This window comes from Drosophila montana, unplaced genomic scaffold (assembly GCF_035044405.1).
Source record: "Drosophila montana isolate Dmon_TW-CO22-7 unplaced genomic scaffold, ASM3504440v1 contig_203_1, whole genome shotgun sequence".
Lineage (NCBI taxonomy): Eukaryota > Metazoa > Arthropoda > Insecta > Diptera > Drosophilidae > Drosophila > Drosophila montana.
Genome location: NW_026996956.1, coordinates 626216 through 642499, shown reverse-complemented (window position 1 = coordinate 642499; position 16284 = coordinate 626216). Strand labels below are relative to the sequence as shown.

Genomic DNA, 16284 nt, shown 5'->3' with positions numbered 1-16284 from the left:
CTGTCAAATTGCATGCGTGTTACTGTTAAATTTAATGCGTGCTTATGTGACAGCCCCAAATATGAGCTGACGTTTAATTACCCACTCTTAAACGACAATAACAACAAGTGTTGGCGACAACGCAAACACCATAAACTATAAATAATAACAACAGCAACACGAGCGCCAACAACACCAAGAACTACAGCTAAATCCTATAATTACAATAATGGGAAAGTCGTTGCCATAAACAAACAATATGTCAGTAAATTTTGGGCAACAGTTTTAAATAACTACTCACGAACACACACACACACGCCCGCTCATACAACAAATTGAAGTGTGTGCCTTCTCTTAATTATATATTGTATTTATATTATGTTTGTGAAATATTTGCTAAATTGTTTTGATTTATTCGGGCACGTCTCTGCCTGTGAGGCGTCCAAGCTGTAATCTATGGCCAGGGCTGGCATAGTGTCTGGAATTTGTTCTTAATTGAATTTAATTGTACGAAATTCTTTAGCAAATTACAATTTAAAGGCTACATGGCAACTATTTTGCAATTACTTTTAATTATGCTTCAAGAATTCGTTGTTTGACAATTCGTTTGTGGTCAGATCTTTTGTTTGTTGCAACCCATTAAAGTGGCATAAAAGGATATGTATACATTTTTGAGTGCGGCTCTAAGCCTTTTTCTGAGATAGTAAAACTTATATAGCTTAAGAAATGTGTGATATTTTTTATACATCTAAGTTCAATCGAACTTTCAGCTCAACTTTTTGGGAGAGTAATAGCCAAAACTTAAAAAAAAAAATATTCGGAAGTGTGGCGAAGAAAAAACAAAATCTATAGATATGGCATTTTAAAACCTTGCTTTTAGCATAAGCTCATAAAAATTGGTATATTTTATGGGTTGCAGTACTATTAACATGACATGCAGTTGGCAACCCTGCCAAGCATCTGTTGTAGAGGACTGTGTGGACAGTTTTGAAAAGCAATTGCGTGTATGGTTGTGCATGTGTGTGTTACATACGCTTTTCACTGTTGCCAAAAACTTGTACATGCTTAAAGCATTCGTGTTAGACAGAGAGGGAGGAAGCAAGAGCTCTTGCTGAGAGAGACAGGGTAAGAGAAAGACCTAAACTCCCGCTTCATCAAGCGTTTTACAAATATTATCATTAACCAAAAGTTCGGGCGCAAACTGCATACTGCCAGGTACAACAAAAACAAATGCAACAACTACATGCCGCAGCCACATGCAACAACAAACAGCAACTGCAGTGTAGCATAAAAGTATGCAACAAAATTTATTTATGCCCAGAGCAGGTTGTCGCCTGACGATTTGCAGCTGCGGAAGCGGTTGCTTTGACCGAGTGTGTGTGTGTGTGTGTGTGACTTTGTGTCTTTGGGTTTGTGCGTGTGTGCTAGTTTGTGTCTGTGTGTGTTTGTGTTTAGCTGTCAGTATGCGTTTGTAGTGAAATTTAAGCACTTGAAAAGCGGACGCACGTGTCGCCAATGGTACGCCTACAAGCAAAATGTCTGCCCATAACACCAGCTCCCTACCGTCGCACTAGCTGCCCGCTATTCCTTCCTCCGGCCCCCGCATCCTGTTGAGCACTAAAATTTTAATTGCAGCTACTCTCTGCGTACGTGTCGCCTAGCGCTGAAAACTCGTTTAGTTTTTATGCCAGTTGCTCCTATACCTATCCCTACTCCAACTTCCACTCCCAGTTTCTCTTCCACTTACATATCCGCATCCAATCCCGCTTTTATTTCCGAGTTTCAAGTTTATTAATTTATGCGGCCCAACAGCAGCAGCATCAGCAGCATGAACAGTTACCCGGCCCGGAAAGGATCTACATACTAGTTAAAGATACTCCCCATACTGTCCGCATACATATGCATTTTTTATCCAGCATTTTAATTGAGTTTGGTGTCAAAGTTAAGTTTATACTCGGTACTAAAAACAGTTTGAGTGTGTCCTTTTTTAGGGTCCTCTGCTGCTGGACGAGCTTAGTTTTAATTGTTTTGTTGCGGTTTCAATTAAAATTGACTTACAGCTTGTATATCTGGTCTTCAATCCTCTTCCTTGCCCCATCTCTACACGTTCCCATCAAATTTAAGTGCTAATACGGCGCACGTTGGTGGATTAATGGTTATTTTCTGTGCTGTCCGTATGTGCGTGCGTCATTAATACATACATTGGTTAATACATTGGTATTAAGTTTCACAGGCCATCTGCTATGAGGGCTCGTAAATACAAATAGAAGATCCGAATAGCATATACTTAACAAAAAGACTTCTAATCTAAGACATTTTAGATTAAATCTCACTCTCTCATTTGGGTAACCCAAAAAGTAGTGAATGGTTTCTTGATATTACTTTAACACGAATTTTAAAATGTATGTTAAATACTGGAAAGCAACAAATACACAATTAACAATCCAACTCAGAAGGAAGTCAAATAAATCGTTTAGTCAGGAAGGACTAACAATATTATTATTGTTATTGAAGAGGGCTCATGTATTGCTTTCAATGTGAGCTATGGTTTTATCTTTTCGGCTCTTCTCTCTAGGAGCCAACTCCAGAATATGCATTGAGGACTCATCTCTGAGGTTGCTAAATCGCAGGTTATGCTGTTAGGAAATTACAGTCACATAGTATTTTTAGTCGGTACAGTACTTAAAGTTTATAAACAGACGGCATCTGTGTAATATCAATCTAAAATCACGGAATATTTCTTATTCACACATTTCCCTTTCACGCTCTTCTCTGGTAGAAAGAGAATTTTCACAACTAAACCGCAAAAGTTTGAATACTTTAAGGCACCTATTCAAACCCTCTACATGCGCCTGCATTTTCATAGACGATTCCAGACACATTTTCCGGCTACCCATTTCTCACTCGTTCACTCTCTTACTCTCTTACTCTCTCTCTTTCTCTCTGTAACGCAAAAACAGCCAATTTTCTAGTGCATTTGTCACAGACAGCAAAGTGGACAAAGCAATAAACCACAACAAATTACAACAACAAGCAGAGAAAGAGAATGAAAAAGCGAGCGAGGGTCTCGACAGCGAATGGACAGAAAGAGAGAGGTAGAGTAATATGTTAAGCTGTGAATAATGCGAATCATGGACTGCAGGAGTGGGAGTGGGGCAACACGAGGAAAGCTTTTAAAATTGTCAACAGTTTAATTAATCAACTTGTATGCGAGCGACAAAAAAAAGGTAGAGAGAAAGAGTTTAACTGAGGCTGATAAATGGGGGCAAGGAGGTAGACAGATTAGTCGCAGGGCTGCCTGTGAATGCGGTTTTGCAGAAACGCTCGTCACGTCTGCCACGCTCAATTTCCAACGCGAATGGTTAATTTTTAAGCAGGACCACAAGCAGCCAGACACGGCTGCCGGCAAACTGGGTGGCAGCGACAAATAGTCAGACATTCAGCCAGCCAGTGGGTGGTCGGGAGCGAAGTCCAATATAAATATGTGCACCGTTTAATTAGCTGCTAATTAATTAAGCTCTAAAGTCGACGATGAGCAAAAGCTGTGGGTTGCGGCGCCGATTGTATGTAGCTTTGGTTTTCAATTAACTGGTCGACAGAATAGACGATAGATGATTATGTGGATGTAAGTTAATACGTTGTGGTCATTGCCTTGCTTTGGTCAATTATGAAATGAATATTCATTATTGAGTTCAAGCTCATTTCGACAGTCCTCAGTTAAACAGGTCGCATTCTGCGATGATCGCTGTTCTGTACAGCAGATTAAGATGGCGACTTTAAGCTTTAACTTGACTTAAAGCTCATCAAACATCTGTCGAGCATCATGAACAACCTTAGTTCAGTTTTTAAAGGTTTTAAATCTTTGAAGTTGACTGACTTTCTAAGTAAAACTAAAGAAAAACTAAAGCTTAAATTTTACTTAAAGGTCGCCCATAACTTAAGGAAAGCTTTATAAGTAGTACCATTCCGATAACCTGCTATCATATGCACATTTTCAAATATTATACTTGTAACGACCACGTTAGCTTTATGTGGGCAAATGTAACGTAAGCTGCTATACAAATTGTTAAAGACTGCATTGCAACAACTGCCAACTGCAGTTTACATCTTACGCAGCTTTTGTGTAACATTTCACAGCACTCAGACCTTCAGGAGCATTGCGCCTGTCACAACATTTCCAGCAACCAACTAAACGTACAAAAAAATAATTTTTTTGAATTTTTATGTCACAGGTAAGAGCATTAACATACGCTGGTCAGCAAAGGGATGGGCAATTGCGAGTGTTGAACATCTATTTTACAATATACAATATATATACAAGTACAATATATTTTAAGAAGAGCTATAAGTTAAATTAAAGTTTCATATGAATTTTAATTGGGTTCCGACGAACTTTAAATATGTTCATTTACATATAAAATTTGTGCTTTAAGAATTTTTTTCATCTATGCTTTTGATGACGCACTTTAGAGTCTTCGTAGAGCTTTTTTACTGCAGGTGCACAATTGCTGCTCCATCATTTTGTGTACCAGTGTTGCCATTTCCATGCATACAAAGATCGTATTTGTTTGGAATCGTTTTCTTGCCTGTTGCTTTTATGCAAAAGCTATAAAAATAAAAATTGTTTGTTTGTTTTTTATTTCACACTTGTGTGCGCTTTCCTTTTGTTAAAATATTTATAAAAAGTGAACACGATTGTTACAAGTAAATGGTGAAGTGGGTATGCTTAACGTACAGTTGTGCGGCCAGAGTTGCCACAAACAAACACAAACTGAGACATGGCATAACAGAGACCACAGAAAAAGGCGCAAACAAAACTTTTGCATGCATATTTATGGCTTTTGCTCTTTATTTGCTAAAAGCAAACAATAAATTGAGTTTGTTTATGCCTCGCCACGCCCACTTACCTAAGTATTTATATATATATATATATATTTCTTGGGTTGTGAAGAGATTTGCCAGGCAAATCTCAATAAACTAATTTCTTGGCATGACTGGGGTATATACTGTGTAAGTAGCGTCCGCTAGTTTTACGATAGATAAATAAGTCTGTGCGTAGGGTCGTCCATATGCCAGCTTTACACATGGTTGCAGCCCCCAGGGGTTAGTCAGACTAAGAAAATCTACCCTTAGTAGCCCACGTTGAAATTGAGTTTTTCGTGTTTCTTTATTATTTTTTTTTGCAATCAGGTAGGCTGGCTTACCCTGCCTCAAGACAGTCAGCAACTACCAACCCTTGGGCACAAATGCATCTCAAACTGTCCCCTGTGGGTAACGCATGTCGAGGGTAACATAAAATGGAAACTTTTGCTAGGCAAAAAAAAAAAATTCAATAAAGCTAAAGATCAGCTGCTGTAAATTTGAGCCTGGTCTTGAGCTCTGCTTTTTATGGCGATTGGGGAGCACTTTTTTGGACAATATGTCTTTTAAGGGTTGCAAGCATTAAACAACTTACTATCTAAGGGCTTAACCCTGGTTGGCTGTTAAGCGCCAGCAAAAAAAAACACATTTTCAGGCATTAGACCTTCTCCATTTGCCTAAAAAGACATTCGCTCTTTATGGAAAATCTTTTTTTTTCATTTTAGATGAGGTTTATTTATTTATCTTTAAATATATCTAAGCATGTTTAGTTTAAGATACTTATAGATAGTGCATAAACAGCGTTTAAATGCATTTCGTGATTCTTCTATAAGAGAGTTTATTTACGTAAAAAAGTAATGTTTTTTACAGGATCTAAAGGACATTAAATAAATTATGTCAGATATTCGCTATGTGAATCAGCGCTCAGAAACTTTAAAAAAATCTTTGAAATGCAAATTTAAATTATGTTTAATATATATATTTGGTTGCCACGCAATGATTTACAATGTATTTGTGTGGAAAATTATTAAAATGCATATGCCAAATGCAATTTATAAACAGTTAAACGCCTGACCACCCCTAACATTGTATATGAGCTACCCCTACTACACATTATAATTGAAAATTTGTGGGAAAATTTAAAAATAATGCTTTAAATTGAGCAGCAAGGCGTGTGACAGAGAAATATAAATGGCAGGACAGCATAAAAACGATAATCGACAGCAGAAAACATCATTTATAACAACAACAACAACAACAGCAACAACAACAATACAGAGAATCATATGCCACATGCGTTGCATTTCAATTAATGTCATTGAATGGACGCGGACATTATCTCGTATTTAAATCACTTGATTTTATAAATTACAAGCGGCATTTTTATGCGGCTTTGAATTTATGTATTTACACATTCACAATTTTATATATAACAAATTAAATATAGTTAAAAATGTATTGTAATTGCATTTGCAATTAATTGACATTCTTTGAATTGTGCACAATTCGAAAAAATAGCATTAATTAGGTGTCCGGGCGTTTATCATACGACATACACATATCAAATAGTGCCCCTGGGTGCCGTGAATGTCAAACTGTAACGTATTGCCGCACAACAACCCTCATTTCAGCTATTATGGAAACTGGGCAACGCTTCATCATCTCAAGTTACGGCAAATGGCAAAAATGTAATGGCCAAATCATTTGAAATGGGTTCGGGGGGTTGTGTGTGCCAGTCAACAACTTTGACACTATTTGGACTCAACGCAAGCTGATCCGGTGCCACTCGGGCATCACAATCATCAAAGTTGCATCAGTCACCCGGCCGAGCAGCGAGCACTTGTCAAAATTGGTAAGCAAAATAGCAGCCAGTTCCGTGCAAAATCGACAGCTGTGCCAAACATGATTTACGAGCAGAAAATTTTGACAATCATTTTTTGGTCAAAACAGCTCCGCAACTGTAGATGAAAAATATCCAATTTAAATCTAATTTGCATAAGCCAAAAAAATGTGTACTAGCTAAGAGATACGCTACTATTGAATTAAACATGTATCATATAATGTTATTCTACTCTATAAGGCCTAAAACACTCTTAATGAAACTTAAACATTTTCAAAAATCTAGCTCGTATAGTTCCCGAGATCAATTCAATTTATAGAGCTTTATCGATTGCTCGACGCGTCTTTATTCAATAATGTAATTTAAGATATTGATTCTTTAGTTAGGTATTAGCGGCGTGGTGAATCCATTCGAGTAATCGAGAATCTGTCTATCAAACTCAGTAAACTCTTACAGTTCCAGAGATCAATGAGCTCATACAGTGTGGTCGATAGTTAGATGTCAATAGAGTATAAGTAGTGTGTCTTTATTGGCACCAAGTTCTTTTGCCACACACATTTGCAGACTTTAAAAAAAATTCTTTTTACAAGTGTAAAAAAAGGATAAAAGAATGCTATTGGCACAGTGCACATAAAACACGAAAAAGAGGTACAAAATCACAGACTCTTTGAATTTTATTGGTTAACTACGGGTATTTGCATTGGTGACTCTCGCCCCGGTCATTCATCGGGTTGCCCCTTTACACACATTTCAGCAATCCGCTGGCATTCAGCACACACAGTTGTGTGTGTGTTTGTATGTGTACACCGCGTGGAATTTATTGACTTTTTGAAAATGGCAGCAACTTTTCACAGAATGTTTCACTATTTTATCGGAAAGTCAAGCGGCTGCAAGTGACAGTCACAATATTTTTCGATTGGAATTAAACTGCTGTAAAAAATGCACATTTTCGGTAGGTACAAGTTTTATCAGAGACAACCTGACTATTGACTAGCTACTCATATTCTCCTAGTTTCTGGTTTTTACTCTGCGTCGAGAGGTCCTCAATATTTGCGACTCCTTTTTGTGTGCTATCATTGAGGTAACAAGAAAGGAAGGGATTATATTGTCTACATTTATAGAAAAAATAATTTTTTTTAAACTGATTTTTAATCTCCTCAGATAGTTTTTTAAAGTGCTCTGCTGAAACTTTGTGCGAGCAAGATAGGACAAATTATTATTATTAACAGTGTGACTGTCACAGAGCAGTGTTGGAAATCAAATTGATTTCTCTGCAATGACAACCTCCCAAGATTAATTGGTCAACAAATTCTTCAAAATTGTATTTATATTTTATCGGAATATTTTTTAAATTTGTACGTGCCTTAATCTTGAACGCATTCTGTATTGAGTGCACAATGATTTACTGATCATTTTCATGCCCTTATTGAACATACTCAAAATATTACGCATACGCAATGTATGCCACTGGATGCAGATGCATTGAAATTGCCAGACTCATTCAAGCGAAAACAAAAGCAATGAAGCCGAGCGAGTTAACCAAACCGAACCAAGCTCAACTTAACTTAACTTTGGGGTGTTGTGGAGAGGGCAGAAGGTTTTTGTGGGTTTGGCTTGGAGATTTAAGGGAAACTTTAGCACAACAGCAAAACCACTTTAATACTTGTGTCTGGGATGCAAACTATCTCAGCTCATATCAAGGGAATGCAATATAAATGTATGTATGCTTTATATTATGTGTGCACTTATAATTGCACTCAGATGTTGTTGTTCGATTGAAAAGGGATATAATATATGGTATATACTGTTTCGAGACAAGCCTGTAGGATCTCAGAGACTCTAAGAATTTGATTCACATTTGAAAGAGAAGGCAAAATTGGCAGTTGAGTTAACATACCATGCTCTGCAAAGATAAAATTTTAAGTTATATTTTGTTTAAGTCCTAAGGTTTCTAAATAATATTAAATAAGATCAACTATAATCACACACTTTTAGAGATAAAATGATTCGTTCTCAGGCAATTTCTTACTCGCTTGATAAAAATAAATATCCAAATCGGCATAATTATATCTCGTGCACTTTTAAAGATATAGCGAACATATTTGCTTTGTTATCATTTTTCCATTTTTACATTCTAAATCGCGTTAGAGGATATACCCTTATCGTTCGGAAGAAAATCCCTTGTACTGGAGTTTTTTTTAATTTTTGTGCTACTCGCATATGCTCATCATCATTAACTGCAAGTGCTTCGAGTTGCTGTCTATCATCATTATCAGCATTATCATCAGCTGCCAGCAGTTGTTGTCGTTGTTGCTGCTGTTGTTGTCGGCCTTTGTTAAATGCAAACGCATCCGCTGCATTTCGGGCCATGCCTTGTGTAAGTCCCATGCAAATTTCCAAATATTTTTGCATTTCAATTGCCGGCATCAGCATCAGGCACGTAAATAGCACCCACAATGCAAGGAGTGCTAGAGGAACTGAAAGAGCAGCATAGTAGGAGTAGTCCTTTGGCTGTCCCAAATTGATTGCACTTGTTGTTGTGTGGGCTACGAATACTGCTACACCGTACGCCTGCACTTGGTGGGCGATGGTTCATCTCATCGACTGATGCTGTTGATGACCCCATTCGCTTGAGTAATGATGCCACTTGCTTTGGCCATGTCCTGCGCCTGTGTCCTATAGCTGTCCACTGACTGGGCTTAAGTCGCTTTTCAGGGCGTTTAATGCTTTGCAACACAAATCGATTTAGTGCAACTATCAAACCGCCTTTTTTCCTTCTACACCACAACCTTTTGGCCGGCGTCTTTAGTTGATTTTTGGGCCTGTGATGAAATGCGAAACTCGACGTTTGCATCGCAGTCGCAATGGCCATTGTTGGAGTCGGCATTAAGCCGACAATTCTCTTTTAATATTCTCAGCTGCTCGTTTCGCTCCTTTGTCTCTTTTTTGGCAACGCAATTGATTCGTTAGGTTTCCTATCTGTCGCTTGTTAGTTCAAATTGATTGAAATTTGGCTTAGGTTCTCTTTGAAGCCACATTTGATTTGTCTTGTAATTGGATGTTGTATGCGGGCGAAGCTCATTAGAAGCGACCTTAAAGAAGACAACTATTTGCTAGACTCAAGAGTTTGCACTTGCGATGCGGCTTTGAGGATAGTTTAATATGTACATAAGCCCAGGAATTTACTGGGTATAAGAACCAGGAGCTTTTGGTAAAGAACGTTTCACTAAAAATTTAATTTTAAGTTCAGATACATCGAAAGACTTTTGAACAAATCTAAACAATAAAAATAGCTTAGAACAAATAAATTTGAAGTTAATCTGAAAAATCGAAGCAAATTGTATCAAATGAACATAAATCACATAAATAAAGAAATTAATGAAAATAATGTCCATCAATAGAGAAGTAATTGGTAATATATTTTGAAATTCGCAGGTTTTTAAGTAAATCGCAATTAACGGAAATATTTAAATATTATTTGCAGTTAATGGGTAAAATTCAAATAAGTTAATCTAATACTAATGATATATATTTCTCTTCTCTATAAATTATACAAGGCTAGGGCGGTAAGGGGTGAGGGCATAAGGAATAGATAGAGTCTACTTGTGTACATTTTGCAAGCATTATAGTGCTTCACCTTATTGTTTGGCTAAGTTGCACTCTGTACGCGGAGAAAATAAATTTCTAAGAAACAACTTCAAGTAGATGACACTTTTCCGAGCTTCATAACTTAAGTTATGAACTCGACTGGCGTGCAAGAAATGCTGCATATTTTGAGGCGCACGCATGACAGCAGTTAGGCACGGGAAGCACGTGGAATGCAACAAGAACAACAACAATAACAAGGATAACAACAGGGACAAAACCGAACAATATAGAAGAAAAGGAGATGTGAGCTGTTATAGCATCTAAAAAAAAAATTCAAGCAAGCGCAGGTCAAGGGGTGAGGTGTATGCGGCCGTGCGGGCGGGGATACAGAAGCAAACGCATGTCATTCATAATAGCAAAAGTGTGCAAATGAAAAGCCCGCATGTCGGCACTAAAAAATTTCCAAATATATTTTTACAAAAAGTTCAGACCAATTTTTGCGGGCTGAGCAAGGAGCTAAGAATAAGTGTTGAGTGTGTGTGTGTCAGGGTATGTGTGTGCATATGCCCCAAGCAACGGAAACTTGATTCGGAAGTTCCCCAAAGCCCGTACTCAATGCATTTTCAATTTCCGTCAGCGGTGGCTGCTGTGTAATTGCCAGCACGTGTGAGCCAAACGCATAGACGGTGGCAAGTGACACCCACAAACGCACACACGCACACACATACACGTACTTGTATTTGCTGTTAAGATTTCTTAAGCGACGTCGCCGAAAAGCTGTTAAGAATCGACAACCACTAGCAGCAGAAGCAGCTGTGGCAGCCATCGATGACCGTGACACAAATTGAACGCGTGAGCGGGGCTACAAAGGGGGGTGGTGAGCAGGAAGCAGGCGACGTACAATAATAATAATCATAAATACACAACGCTCAAGGGGGCGTGGCATGTGTAAACGGTAGAAAGCAGCAGAAAAAATAAAAGAAGAACGAACGGTTATTCTCGGAACGCCGAAGATTAAATACCCTTGAATTATTATGGCTTACGGTTTTGCAGATATGCAAGAAGAATTGTAAAGCTCATAGTTGCTGAATTTGGTGAAGATATCCTAAACAACAGAAAATTTTGCACTTCAATAAACTTATTTTTCAACCGATCCGGTCCGGATTTCTTGTTAAACAAACCAGGTTTTTAATAAAAGAATGTAATTTCCGACCGATCGTTCCTATGGCAGCTATATGATATAGTGCTCCGATACAGCCAGTGCCAACATATTTCATGACAAATCTATAATACCTTCTACAAGGGTTTTAAAATGGAAAGCACACCCCAGTCCCATTTCCGTTCGAGTGGACATTTTTGCGCCACTTCTTTTCGCTTTTTGAATTGCTGTTTAAAAGGTTTCTGCGTTTTTATTTTTTTTATAATTCAATAAAATAAAAATTAAGCAAAGCAAACTGTGGCAGTAGTTGGAGTAAAATCAACAATTTTAATATTTATTAATATATTAGATGGTTAATAAAACTAAAAAAGTGAATTTGATTTAAATGGGTTCCTAGAATAAGCACTTGCCTCCCTTACCTTAGTATTGGATTAGGAACCGTTTATATTTGAGCCTGTTTTCAAACTATTATAAATTAAACTTTGAACGTACTTCTTCTAGTACTTCTATTATTACTTCTTCTGCTTCTAAAGAAATATACTTCCTAAGACATGCATAACTTTAACAGCTTATTTCGAACGTTCATCTCAAAGTGTGAACCGTTTCCAATTATGCTGACTATTCATACTTAAGCACTACATTCATTTTATAGTTTTTCTTGATTTGCAACTTTGCACGACTTTAGCAATATTTCAGCTATTCTTTTCAATTAATTTGCGCTCCACCGAACTTTCTTAATATATTAAAGTTGGGAACAACAATTTTAAAACGATTATAAAAATCTTTACATCATTCTTGCATTTTTTCATCGAAATATGCATTAAAACTTTGTAAGTTTTTAATGCCGAACGCATTTTTGTTGAGATCAAAAGAAAGCAAAGCTCGTCAAAAGTTAAATTACTTGAAACTTTGCTAAAAAACAAAAAAACATAAAAACTATAAAATATAAAGAAAACCTTGAACAAAAGGTAAGGCGCAAAAATTAATAGTTAAAATCTTAAGGCGATAAAAGCAGCTCAAATAAAACTTTGTAAGCGAAGTAATTTAGTTTAAATTCTATTTAAAGGAGTAGCTTAAATAAAGAGATACATATCTATTGTTAATAAAAAAAATGTATACTTCTTTTGGTTAAGTTTTATGTATACATTATGAGTTAATGAGTTACATATTTGAAAGATTTTCTGAAAAATCTCTTAGGAAGATTTTTTAATTTAAACAGGTTTGTTATGTATATCTCAGCAAAAGTTTTTCTTTTTCTTTTAAGTATGTTAGTTTCCAAAAAATCTTTTTATATGAACCTAAATTTTCTCTGAATTTCGAAAACTTCCTCAATATATAAAATTCCAAGTCACGATTTGAGCAGAAATCCTAATCTATAACAAATTTACATTTTGTAGCTATATTTCCTTTGATTACAGAAACAAACCGCGCCCTGTCATGTTGCAACTCATGTAGTTCCAGAGTCTTCCCAGAGGCGTTTGTGCAACATTTGTTGCCCTCGTCCCAACCCCTGAGTGACGCCCGTGAAAAGGCGTTTGTTGCTCGTGGCAACATCACCAATACATCAAATGAAGCCATTAAAGTGCAAATGTGAAGCGAATCGCGAATTGCTGGTTGAAAGATGAAAGAAGCGAGACGCAAGAAGCGAACAGCAAGCAGTGAGAATCATAAAAACAATAACAACTACAACAACAACAATAATATTATAACTGAAATGCATTAATCAACAGTTTTCTAGGTATTCTTTCTATTTTGGTGGTAGTTCTTGGGAAGGGTATGCGTTAGGTTTCTGAAATAAAGCAATCTGAACATGAAATTACTGATCAAATCCGTGACTGGTTTTGGATTGCAATGAAAACCGTATGTAATATGTAGGTAGGTGGATGCTGTGGGTGGTGGCACAAACTGCACTTAAGGGATGATTTTTACTTTGTATTTACAGCACAGAAATATGAAACGTACATGTGGAAGACACAAATTGCTTGCATTGCATTGGGGGCAAGTTGCTGTTATCATCTTAGCTCTATGGGATTTGTTTTTGGTCGCATTATGACTTTACGAATAAAGATACAACTGAAAAATATTTATAGAAATAACTGATTGGTCTCCCTGAGTTCTCTTGATTAAGAAGCTTTTTCATGAAACCTATAGACTAACTAAGTTAATTAACAATCTTCTTCTGAAGGGCTTTTAACATACCCTAGATTTTATACCAATTTTAACTTATTTTATTCTGTTTCTAAATTTTAACTGTTCCTCCATAGTCACTTGAAGCACAATGCCATTGTCAAATTGGGAATAGAACACCTTTCTTGAAGCTAAATTTTAGTCATATTTACCTTTCTCTTTGCGCAACCCTAAATTTCAATATCACCTTTTATATGTTAGCCTAGGTTTCGGAATGGCTCCTTGCAGGCTTCTTGTTCATTTGCCTCTTGGATTGCCCATAAATTCACTGGCGTGATGTTGGTTCTAATTTAAAACCCGCAAACCCACGCCAATCTTCTAATGCCACCAGCCGACGGCAAATGCTAGCGAACCCAACAGTTAATCATGTAGTAATGTATTAATTTGAACACCACTATACAAAGGCAACGAGCCGCTCTGGATGTAAGCACATTCGGTTACAAAGACCACCTAAAGATTTATGACATACATATGCTTAGCATGTATCTCCGAGATACATATGGCATTAGTATCTATACACTTATTGTGCAAGAGCATTACATACACCTTAAGCCTAATGGAAGTTGATGCGATAAATCAGCTTGAATACACACATATGTATATACCACCTATTGAATATACACACATACACACCCACAGACACCATCTATATCCATATCATGCATTTCATATGAACTAATTTCGCGGCTGATTTTCCAGCCTGTCTTATTCACGGCCTGCTCTTCGCGGCATTGACAGGCAGCGGCATCTCTTTTAATTTCCTAAAATAATACAAAATTAAAATGCCGGAAAAATTCAATTTTAAAAATGGAAATGGCATACACGCGTAGACAGGACGGCGACGGGGATGGATATTATAGCTATGTGAGTGATGGATTCGCCAGCGAATCTTTAAGCTGCGCTAGCGGAAATTTAACATAGCAAACATCCGGCAAAGCGGAAAACTTTACAGGCAACTTAAAAGAAATTAATCAGAAGAAAACTCAAACGAAAAATTCAAATATTAAGTTCAAAATGTGCGCTTTAAAAATGTGTAGATATCAGGTACTGCTGTTGATTACTTTTATCGATTGTAGATTAGTTATGGGCAAACTGGGTTATTTAACTGGGTTAAATAAAGCTGTGATTTGTTTTGCACAAAAAGATGTATTTCTCTTCTTAAATTTATACACGAATTGAAGGCCGCGAAGTTGCAAGAACTTAAAATATTGTCAACCAACAGTTTGGCGGCAAAGTTAAAGACTTTCGACTTTCGCTCGTTTTCATGTAGTGCTTACAACAAGCAGACAAGCTCCCTTTTAAGAAGATTGCCATCAAGCGGTTGGAGGAACTGAGTATCGAGCAGTTTCGAGATTCGAAACAAATAAAAAAGAGAAGCATTTGTTGCATACTTTCAGGCCAAACAAAAGTGAAAGTTGTGCGTGCCTTGACAGCGACAAAGAGAGAGGGAGACAGAGGAAGAGAGAAGGGGAGAGAAGAGAAGTGTGTGACACGACATGTGTGGTGCTTGCAACGCTCAGAGTCCTGTCAGTGGGTTCCTTGCCACCAAGCGCTAAACATTGCAACTACAGCTTAGAGGAGACGACGACAACAATAGGGTGACTAAAACAATTTTGGCTTTAATCAAACTCAGCCAAACGGGGGCAGGTTGGTGGACGGGGGAAGTACTGCATCGCGTGACAGGTTTTAAATGTATCGCCTGGCAGCTGGGAGCTTGAAAGCCGCAAGACACTTGCAACACTCATCGAACTGAAGAACAGCAAACAACACTTAAAGACTTCACATATCAAGTTCTTGGCAAACGCAATTGCAAACGGGCTTCATATGCAGTTGCCTACTTTGCTGTGGGCGTGAGGTGTTAAGGGGCAAGATTAACGAGACGATGCATCTAATATTTAATTCCGTATGTGTTGCTTGCTTAATGGCAGTAATGTAAGTGGTCCTGGCTTTGGCCTTTTTACTCCACTTAAGTTCTTTTAATTTAATAATCTTTTGTGAATAACAGAGAATTCACGCATTAATGTCTAGGTTTCTTACTTTGAAAGGTTTCATTTGCTGCCATTTAACGCTAGCTTTAATTATTAAACTGTAAAGCTTATTAACAACACAGTGAGTTTTAGTTAAATATAGATTCAGATTCAGAAGATTTATAAAATAAAATAACAATAGTTGAGTGTGTTAAATCGTATGCTTAATTCAAGCAATTTCGAACAAACGAAGTTTTTTTCAAAGAATATAGTTTCTCTATAGTTCTCTATATAGTTTTTATTATTACCGTTGGCTATTAATAAAAAATATTAAATTGATTTAAATAAAACGCGAACTAAATTAAAAATGTAAGTTATTTAGCTTTTGAAATGTCCTAGTTAATCGCGCTCATGCACAAAGTTGGGTATGACTGAATCAGTTAATTTTCTCAATTGAATGGACTTTAAATACACTCTTAGTTTTACAAAACTTTTCCCTTTTCAAATAGAAAATAGTATTGAGCATATGCTACCCATTGCTTCAATTTATTGCCAGTCTTTCAGCATTTCAGACACCTTTCATCACATTTATCCGCAGCATTTATCGCTTGATGTGAATAATATATCAGTTGTCAGTAATTCCCTTAGCCAAACGCTTTCACTGAGCTCAAGTCAGATGCAACCCCTGCCCATCTCTGTTACCG

At 37.1% G+C, this 16284-nt stretch overlaps 1 protein-coding gene across 2 annotated transcripts in view; it reads right to left on the bottom strand.

Moving 5' to 3' along the window:
* Fur1 (Furin 1) overlaps positions 1-16284 on the bottom strand; it is a 199573-nt gene that overhangs the window by 15278 nt on the left and 168011 nt on the right. The window lies entirely within an intron of this gene.